The 10,640-nt window shown below is 37.4% G+C and overlaps 1 non-coding gene across 1 annotated transcript; it reads right to left on the reverse strand.

Moving 5' to 3' along the window:
• Positions 1-8,537: 8,537 nt before the first annotated feature.
• LOC141710367 (small nucleolar RNA R71) lies at positions 8,538-8,644 on the reverse strand. Its single transcript, XR_012570892.1, has one exon. It is a non-coding gene; the product is annotated as a small nucleolar RNA R71 (small nucleolar RNA).
• Between the last annotated feature and the right edge of the window lie 1,996 nt (positions 8,645-10,640).

Below are 10,640 nucleotides of genomic sequence, written 5' to 3' on the forward strand. Positions count from 1 at the left end.
GCTTTTTCCATTTTCAAAGAGAAGATTTTTCAAAATCCAAGTTCCAAGCTTCCTAAATTGGTAAGATAATTCTCTAGTACTCCTTATGCATAGTTATGGCTATCTTATGAGTTTAAGCCTCCAATTCATTCTTAATCTTCTCCAATAAATCAATGAAGAAGACAATGAATAGTGATTTCAAGGTTTTTAACTTGATTTTTCTTGTTTTTCCTTTAAGATCCAAGCATCTCTAAGACATCTCAAGGCTTCTTAAGGCTTCCTAGCTACTCACATCACTTCAAGGAAGGTATATCATCTCCAAACCCTAGCTTTACTTTGTATATTAGGATGATTTTGATAGTTATGGTAAAGAGTAGCTTGAAGCTTGTTTGTTTAGAGTTTGGGTTGGAGTGGTGGTGAATTGAATGTTGAAATCTTATGGTTTGGTTAAAGGATTTAAGTATAGTTTAAATTCAAGTTTAAGAATAAGTATAATTATTAATATTGAGTTGATTGGGGCTGTTGTAGTGTGATATGGATGAACTTTGATTGTATGAATGGATTGGGGTTGTTTGGTGATTGTATTGGAATGGTATAAAATTGGGAAATCGCGTAAACATAGCCGTCGTAATGTCCGATTTACTTTAGACTGCTTTTGTTCATAATATTAGGACCCGAGAACTTCCTGCTAGGTTTTTACCATTGCCATGTTTAGATAGTTCATGTTACGAGCTTCGTTTTGATATGTGGTTCGTTTGATTCCGATGTACGGTTTAGGAGAAACGGCCGTTTTAAGTAACGACGTTTCGCGAACGAAACATTACCCCTCGCCTTACTTTGAAACATAGGTTAAAGACCTAAAAAGGGTTAATTAGTGTATGAAACAATTATGTTAAGTGCGTTAGGCAGTTAGTAAGACACTCGCGAAAGAATCGCCTTAAAACTCGTAATGGTTAAATTATTAAAAATGGTGGAGCCGAGGGTACTCGAGTGACTTAAGAGAATCAGTAAGCGCAAAGCGAGCGTTAGAGTCTAATTTGGTTAAAGTATAGATTTACAAGTGACTTTGGTTTAATTCCAACTCACATGTTGTTTATAGGTTACCAGACTCGTCCCAAGCCATTAATCACCCTCAGTCGCTCAGGCAAGTTTTCTACCCGTATAACTGTTGTTGTGATGTACATGTATTTATGCATGATCTTGCGATAAATGCATATTTGTTATTAGCAAATTCTTGCGATATATTGTAGCATGTGATATGGTATATATGCATGCCTGTTTCGTATTCTTGATACATATATCTGTTGATTCAGTTGATAATACCTATGCTAGAGATAAGCGGTAATTTGCATATACCCTTAGTATAGGGGACCCAAAGGTGAACTTTTTTCTAAAACCGGGAGTCGATGCTCCCGAGTATATATATATATATTTATATATATATATATATGAATAGTTTTTAAAACTATGAATAAAATAAGGTTTATTCGATAACTTTATTTTATTAATGAATATTATTTTGAATATTCATTCGAGGACATATGACTCCGCTTATTTTATTTATTGAATATTATTTTGAATATTCATTCGAGGGCTTATGACTCCGTTTATTTTATTAATGAATATTATTTTGAATATTCATTCGAGGGCTTATGACTCCGATTTATTTACTAATTAATATTCTTTATTTTATTAAAGAATAATGTGTCGGTAATCAAACTTACTTTTGATTATTCAAATAAAGATATTACTTTCGTATAAGTATATCTTTGGTTATTTAATAGTCATTTCAAGTATAAGTTTTACAACATCTACTTCACTTATTTTTATAAAAATTATTCTTTATGGGAATATTATTTAAATAATAATATTCAGATATTTTCTAATATATTAGGACTGATTTACTTTATTAAATCAGCTTTACTCCAAACACTGTTTAAAGTGTTTTCGAGTCTTTAAAATAATTTTTAAAAGTTAGAGCGGATCCCAAAACTCATTTTTATATTTAAGATCCTCCTTTCGAAGGGGATTTAAATACTCGCTCAAAACCTGAGGGATCCGGCTCTGTGGTGTGTTTTATATTCGCAACAAGGTTGCTGTCCTGATAAAAGAATTTTGATTACTTACCCAACACCCGGGAAGTAAAATTCTTGGAACAAGTTAATCCATTAACAGGCATCGCCTGGGAAATATCAGTGAGTTTTCCTTTCCAACTAGATACGACTTCTTGGTGGAGCCGTATCAACAAGTTTCTACTTGGGGAAAGGGGGACGAGCTTTACGTTTCAGAGTCATGGATTTCATCTGAACTAGGAGTGGCGTAAGTGGTTGAGTGGCGCCGGCCCAGCCTCATTATATTGGCCCAAAATGGCCTGGAAGTTCCGCTAAGACGGTCCATTCCTTAGGAGTCCAGTGTTCGATTGACAAGTAAATCCGACAGGTTCTCCTCTACATGTAGAAAATGGTGGGGTTGTACTACTGCGACTAATCATCATAAGTGGTCTTCCTGGCACGACAAACTCCCGTAATGAGTTCATCATCCAGTTGGATAATTCTGCAACACTACCCGTAGCATTTCGATCGAAAGGCTACGAATGGGTGGTTGCCGAAGCATTGACAGGGTCAAACAGTTTTATTGGTGTTTCCATTGAATGAAGTATCTCGTAACTTCATTTCTTTTAAAAATATTTCAAAGATTGAATATATTCAAGTTTTAATTTATGGTCTCATCTATGGGATGACCTCTTGAATCTTATTATACTTTGAACAGTAGTAGTTCAAGTAGATTTCTAAAAATGGTATAAGTATAGTGAAGTAATTGGTAACTTCATCTTCTTTTAAACTTATATCCAGTAAGTAATTACCTTACACATGATAAAGGATTCTAGTAAGTATCCATTCAAATACTTGTATTATTGTTAACACTATATATTATCTTGCAAGCTGTAATGCTCACTCTTGCTTCATTTCTTCTTCACACAACAACAGTTAGGAAAGATGGCCAGGCTCAAGCAGACCCAGTGCAAGAGCGTAGGAAGCGCCCCGCGCCTTCCCGTTGAGATCGTAGCTGCCATAGCTGCAGAGGTAGATCTACCTGTAGATCAGACATTCTACTTTTGGGAACCAAATATTGTATAATTATAACTTGTGGCAGATAATGGCAATTAACTGTAAATTCATCAAGTAATCATTTTGGGTTATAATAACTTTTAAACTGTGGATTAAAAGACTTGTACTTATTTCAATTTCATCTTTGAGACTATAATGAGTTGTGGTGTGTGTTAGTGTGGGGTCACAGCATAAGGTTAATTATTATTAATTAAGTGAAGTGGTATTGTGGAAAGAAAGACCGTGACGGCCCGGATCCCTGACCCCGGATCTGGGGGTGTTACAATAAGGCTCAAGAATTGATGATTCAGTCTTGCTCTTGAATGAAGATTTTCTTTGTTTGGCCTTCTGACAAGAATCACAAAGGCCATCAGGAGCAAATACTGACTTTGGCAGTCCTCTCACAAGATCTTTCTTGACCAGTTCATTTATATTGTTGAAATTTAAATGAGAGAGTTTCTTGTGCCAATTCCAGCTTTCTTCAATTGATACTCTACTCATCAGACAGATTGCAGAACCATCAGTACTTGTTGAAAGCTTAGCTTCATAAATGTTACCACGCCTGTATCCTTTCAGAACAACTTTGCCTTTAGATTTACTCACAACTTCACAGTGTTATTCAAAGAAATCAACATGATAACCTCTGTCACAGATTTGACTTATACTTAGCATATTGTATTTAAGTCCTGAGACCAGAGCTACTTCTTTAATGATGACATTCCCAAGATTGATATTGCCATATCCCAATGTTTTTCCAATGTTGCCATCTCCATAAGAAACACTTGGGCCAGCTTTCTCCACAAAGTCTGATAGCAGAGCTTTATTTCCAGTCATATGTCCTGAACATCCACTGTCCAGAACTAGGATATTTTTCCTGTTGCCCTGCAATCACAAAGACCATTAATTATTAGTTTTAAGGACTCAGACTTGCTTGGATCCTTTGGCCTTATCAAGTTTGTTAACATTTGCAGCGGATTTAGCATCAGAGTTTATGTTAACATTTTTCTTATCAGAACTTACACTATCAGACTTTGAATCAGAATTTACACTAGAAGGAACAATGGAAACTTTCTTCAAAGAAGGTTTTAATTGATAATAATCATAGTACAAACTATGATATTCCTTACAAGTATAAATGGAATGCCATAAACTACCACAATGAAAACAAGGATTTTGTGGTTTATATCTAACAGACTGACTCTTAACTCCTGATTTTGAAGGTAAGGAGTTAATGTTCTTATTCTTCCTGCAAAAAGAAGCCAGATGGTTAGAACTTCCACAGTTATGACATGTTTTCCTAGGAGCATCAGGAACAGGTTTATATTCATTGCTTTTATTCACACCTTCCTTTCCATTCCTATTTTTCCTAGGTGATTTAACCTTGTTTGCATTATTAACATCTTTTAGCTTATGCTTAAGCTGCTTCTTAGTCATTAAGCTTATGTTTACTTTAGCTGTCTTTTCTTGTTTTAGTTTGTCAGAAGTTAATCCCTCTCTAACTTCTGATTTATCATTATCAGACTTTACAGTTACAAACTTAACAGGTTTTAACTTTGGCTTTTGCTTAACAACAGGCTTAATTTCTACAGTTCCTTTATCATTCTTATCCTCTCCATAACCTAAGCCCTCTTTCCAATTTTCACTACTTAGTAAATTTTGAGTTGTTCTGCCAGAGTTAGTCCAAGTCCTGATTATCTCTCTTTCCTTTTCTAACTCAGTTTTTAGAGATTCATTCATTTTTAGCACTTCATCCCTAACATAAAGAGCATCATCTCTATCCTTCTGAGTTTGATGGAACATAACTAACTCTTTTTCTAAGAAATCATTTCTTTTCTTAAAAGCAAGATTTTCAGAAGTTAATCTTTCACATGTTAAAGTTTGATCTCTATAACTAACAAACATGGTTTTAAGATATCTTCTCAACTCATTAATATCATCAGTATGAAAAGCATAAGTAGTCTGAGGTACCTTTGTTTCAGCAGCTTCAGAACTGCTCTCAGCACTTTCTTTATCAGCATTTGCCATCAATGCATAGTTCTCCTCACTTTCAGAGTCTGAGGTGTCTGTCCAGCTTTTCTGCTTTGTGACAAGAGCCTTGCCTTTGTCACCCTTTACCTTCTTGCAATCAGGAGATATGTGGCCTTTCTCACCACAGTTATAGCATTTGACATTGGCATAATCTCCTCTATCAGACTTTCCTCCTCTGCCTTCAGATCTTCTGAAATTCTTCTTATCAGAACTTATGCCTTTCCTGGAAAACTTCTTTCCCTTCCTGAACTTCCTGTATGCAATCTTTGTGATCCCTTTCACCATAAGAGCACACAGCTTCATCATCTCCTCATCAGCATCAGTCTCAGGCAAGCTTTCAGAATTTGAGTCATCATCACTTTCAGAACTTGATGACTCAGTATCAGACTTTATGAAAAGAGCTTTACCCTTGTCTTTCCTTGAGGTAGCTACCTTGGGGGATTCTTCTTCAGCCTTAAGAGCAATTGTCCATGACTTTCCTCCTTTTCTCTTGCTTCTTTGTTCCATCTCAAGTTCATGAGTCTTGAGCATTCCATAAATTTCATCAAGAGTTGTTTCATCAAGATTGTAATTGTCTCTTATTATTGTTGCCTTCAGCACTTAAGTTCTGATATCCAACTTCTGATGTTTATCTCCTGATAATATGAGTACTGATATCCTTAAGTCTTGACTTCCAGTATAAGTACGGATTCCCAGTTAAGTACTGATTTATCCTGTTAAGTAAGATCTGAAAACTAAACATAAATCATATTAGCCATGACATTATCAAATATATCTAACAGTTTGATTAACTTTCTCATTTTTTATCACAAATTTAAAATTAACTTCTTTTAGATCCTTTCTTAACTTATGACAGCTAGTCATAACTTTTATGTTGCATGAAATGCAATCAAACTTGTCAAAAAAAGAATAGGGGTCATCTTATTAAACTTCATTATACTTGCATGCAACTTACTTTGGCTCACTAACAGTCTTTTTACAAAGATGAGTTATATGATTTGTTGAGCCACATCTTTGACACTGCTTTCTAGGGATATCTACAACATAGTCATAGTTGTAGCTTTTGTTGAGTCCTATCTTTCCATTTATGTTCTGCGTTATCTTAACCGTGCTTTCATTTTTGGATTTAGTTACTGGTGTCTTGATGACTGGATTAGTCTCGGGCTTTTTCTCACTTTTAGTATTGACGGTTGATTTGACATTTTTCTTCTCTTCATCTTTATCTGTAATTTCTTGCTTGATGATAATCTCCTCTTCGCTGAAATTTACCTCACATACTTTGAACAAGGGTGCATTCACCTTTTGAAGCACAACATGAACTTCCTTGTTCACACTTTCCTTGCCTTTGTCAGGTTCACTTTTCTTTTGAGATGAACTAGCCTCATAGTCCAGTCCAATTGCTATGTGATAAGTGGATTTTAAATCCACTTGGAATGCTTTATTACAAGCTTAAATTGGTGTTTTGGACTTAAGTTGTTGGTATTTTGATGTGTTTTTGTGTTAATGCATTTCAGGTATCAGTTAAATGAAGAAAAGATTTTTAAAGGAAATATGATTAAAAGTGATCAGAATTGGAAGCTAAGGCCATTGTCAAGTTGTAGAGAATCTCAATAGTTTCGCGTGGGCAGTTGAATCGCCTAATTCTGACGAGTAGAACTCAAGTTATGGCCAAAATAAGATTCATCAGAATATTTTTCCCAGTCAGTAGCTGAGCGCCCACTCAGCAGAGCTGAGCGCCCGCTCAGAGAGCTGAGCGCCCGCTCAGGAGAGCTGAGAGGCCGCTCAGGGCGCGGCTGGTCGCTGATTTCGCTGAAAAAGCCTTTTTTGAGTGGAATTTGACGATTTTAAGGGTCCAGGTCCACTAGGGGAGTATATATACTTAAAAAAAGAGTTTTCATCATCCGGGAAGATTGGGATACCAAGGAGAAGACCTAGAAGCACTGAACAATTCCGAAAAAGAAGATCTTGTTTTCAACTTGTGATTCTTTGAATTAGTTGTAACTTTGGATGCTCGTTTTCGTTCTTGTTGAACCTAGATCTCATTTATTCGTACTTTGATTATTATTTAGTTTATTAAGACCTTATTTATACCATGCTTTCATTGGAACCCATGGTGACGATGAGTTCGATTATGGGCTAATCGTTATCATAGGATTCTAGCGGATTTACTTATGGATTTCAATAGTTAATTATTTCGATATCTTGGTGTGTGGTGATTGATTGATATCCTAGTATTGGTTGTGCTTATTCGTCTTATGTGCGTAGCTAACATATAAGATAGAGTGTTAATCTCTATTGAAGCGATAGTGAATATAGAGGTTTAGAACTTGCCTTGCTAGCATAGGTTCATGTATGTGTATGTATGATTCGTAGGTAACTCTAACCGTTTTACTTGCCCTATGTAATCAAGATAGATAACTTGTTTTTAAACCGTTATGTTGTCAAATTCTATAGACATATAGGGTCTCAATATAATTGGTGCCTATTCAGCTTCTATCTCTTTTGTGGATGTCTGGTAGAATGGTACTCGTACAATGAAAGTTGGCGTTTATCAGTTTCGTGTTATCTGATTAGTGTCATCACCATCACATGCTAAGGTTAAAAACAATAAGGCTATTGAATGAAGTATTTAATGAAGTTAGGATCTCATGTTTGTCATATATAGTAATTCAACCTCAATTCTCTTAGTTAATGTTATTTAGTATAATCTCTTAGTTTAATAAAAACCCAATTTGTTATTTGTCTTAGCATTGAGCGATAACCATACATTGTTGCATAGGTGCATAAATTGAACTTAACCTAAATCAGTCTCTGTGGGAACGAATCTGATTTATATCTTATACTACTTGCGAACGCGTATACTTGCGTGAATATTAGCGCGTGTTTTCGCCCTAACAAGTTTTTGGCGCCGCTGCCAGGGACTCGGTGTTAATATTTAGTTTATGTGCTTGTCATCAGTGGTCGTTAAAGTTCACTGACTCGGATTCTTTTACTTTCACAGTTTATTTGTTTGTGTTTCAGGTACTCATTACAATGGGAGATCCAGCAGAACGAACGAAAGCCTTGATGGACTTTTCTCAACCCAAGATCAATGACATTCAATCTAGCATTGTCCGACCAGCTATCACAGCTAATACCTTTGAGATCAAGCCTGGCATAATTCAATGGGTACAGACTTCAGTCCAGTTTGGGGGTTCTCCAACGGAAGATCCCAATACACACATTAGGGATTTCATTGAGATATGCGACACCTTCAAGTTTAACGGTATTTCTGAAGATGCTGTGAAGCTGAGACTATTCCCATTCTCTTTGAGGGACAAGGCTAAGAGCTGGTTACACTCTCTACCAGCTGGTTCGATTACTACTTGGGAAGATCTTGCTCAGAATTTTCTTACTAAATTCTTCCCTATGGCGAAGACAGCTGCAATGAGGAACGCTATTACTCAATTTATGCAGCAAATGGGAGAATCACTATGTGAAGCTTGGGAGTGCTACAAGGAGATGCTTAGGAAGTGTCCTCATCATGGAATTCCTGATTGGATGATCATCACTTGTTTTTACAATGGGTTGGGAGCACAGTCCAGACCCATGCTTGATGCAGCATCAGGCGGAGCATTATATGCAAAGAGCTATGAGGAAGCTTATGATCTAATTGAACTGATGGCTGCTAATGAATATCAGTATCCAACCCAGAGATGTCCACAGGGCAAGGTAGCAGGAGTTCTTGAGGTGGATACAGCTACGGCTATCACTGCTCAACTAAAGGCGTTGTCTATGAAGATCGATTCTCTGGCTAACTATGGTGTTAAGCAGATAACCAGTGTTTGTGAGCTGTGTGCAGGTCCGCATGCGACAGAGCAATGCGCTATATCTAGTGACTCAACTCAGTTTGTGAGCAACTTTCAGAGATCGCAGCAGCCAGTTCCTGCCACTTATTATCCTGACAGCTGGAATCATCCTAACTTCAGCTGGAGCAACAATCAGAATGCGATGCAACAGCCGTTCCAGCAGTTTACAAATAAGCTATTTAACCCTCCTGGTTTTCAGCAACAATTTACACCAACACAACAACTCCAACTTCAACAACAAACTCATGATTCGGGTCTATCTTCGAATAAAAAATCTAAATTGGAGGAGTTGAGGCTTATGTGCAAAAACCAGGCTCTTATATGCCAAAGCCAGGCTATTTCTATCCAGAATCTGGAGAACCAAATAGGGAAAATTGCTAATGCCTTATTGAATCGACCACCAGGAACGGTTCCTAGTGATATAGAAACAAATCCAGGCAAGAGGGAAGTTGAAGAACAGGTGAACGCCATCACCTTAAGGTCTGGAAAGGTCGCAAGCCCCCAAGTTCAACAAGACGAAGAGCCTGAAAAGTCTCAAGTTCCAGCATCTGAAGTTTTGGCTGAAGAAGATGTGCAGAAGGAAGTAGAGGTGGAACCAAGGAAGACTACTGTAGAACACACTCCTCCTGAGGGTAATACAGGGGAGAAAAAGATCTATTCTCCACCTCCTTTTCCTAAAAGGCTGCAGAAGAAAAAGCCGGATAAGCAGTTTAAAAAGTTTCTGGAGGTGTTCAAGAAAATTCATATCAACATACCTTTCGCTGAAGCTCTTGAACAGATGCCTAGCTATGCGAGGTTTATGAAAGGTATTCTCTCTCGGAAAGTGAATCTCGATGACTTAGAGACCGTTGCTCTCACGGAGGAATGCAGTGCTGTGCTGCAACAAAAGTTGCCTCCGAAGCTTAAAGATCCTGGAAGCTTCACTATTCCTTGCACCATCGGAAACTTGTCGTTCGACAAGTGTTTATGTGATTTAGGAGCTAGCATCAATCTGATGCCCTTATCTATCTTCAAGAAGCTTGGTCTGCCTAAGCCGAAACCAACATACATGTCATTGCAACTAGCTGACCGTTCCATCGCTTATCCACGAGGTATAGTGGAGGATGTCTTGGTCAAGGTGGATAAACTCTTCTTCCCTGCTGACTTTGTAATTCTTGATTTCGAGGAAGATAAGAAGATTCCCATTATCTTGGGAAGACCATTCTTGGCTACAGGCCGAACTATGATTGATGTGCAAAAAGGAGAGCTTTCGATGAAGGTTTACGATCAAAAGGTCACTTTTAATGTGTTCAAGGCAATAAAGTTACCCACAAAAAAAGAAGAGTGCTTTAAAATAGAGCGGGTCGACTCAGTTTTTGAAGATGAAGGATGAGTAGAGCAACTGCAGGTTTTGAATGCACCTCCGTGGGAGAAGAAGTTGGATATGCCATTCAATTCTCTTGGGTTAGCAGAGCTGAAAATTTCTCAGGAGCGTTTTGAACCATTTACTCAAGAAGCTCCCATACTTGAGCTCAACCGACAGCCAAATCACTTGAGTTATGCATTCTTAGGTGCACCCCCTGACAAGGGGTTGGGATATATCTTTGATGATGAAGAGGGTAGCTAAACGGATCCTGTAGTGCCTACAGAGGGTTCTTCTCATGAGCAGTAGGTAGTTGATAGGACTGGTGTTGGTGAT

The sequence above is a fragment of the Apium graveolens genome, chromosome 2 (genome assembly GCF_009905375.1).
Source record: "Apium graveolens cultivar Ventura chromosome 2, ASM990537v1, whole genome shotgun sequence".
In the NCBI taxonomy this organism is placed as follows: domain Eukaryota; kingdom Viridiplantae; phylum Streptophyta; class Magnoliopsida; order Apiales; family Apiaceae; genus Apium; species Apium graveolens.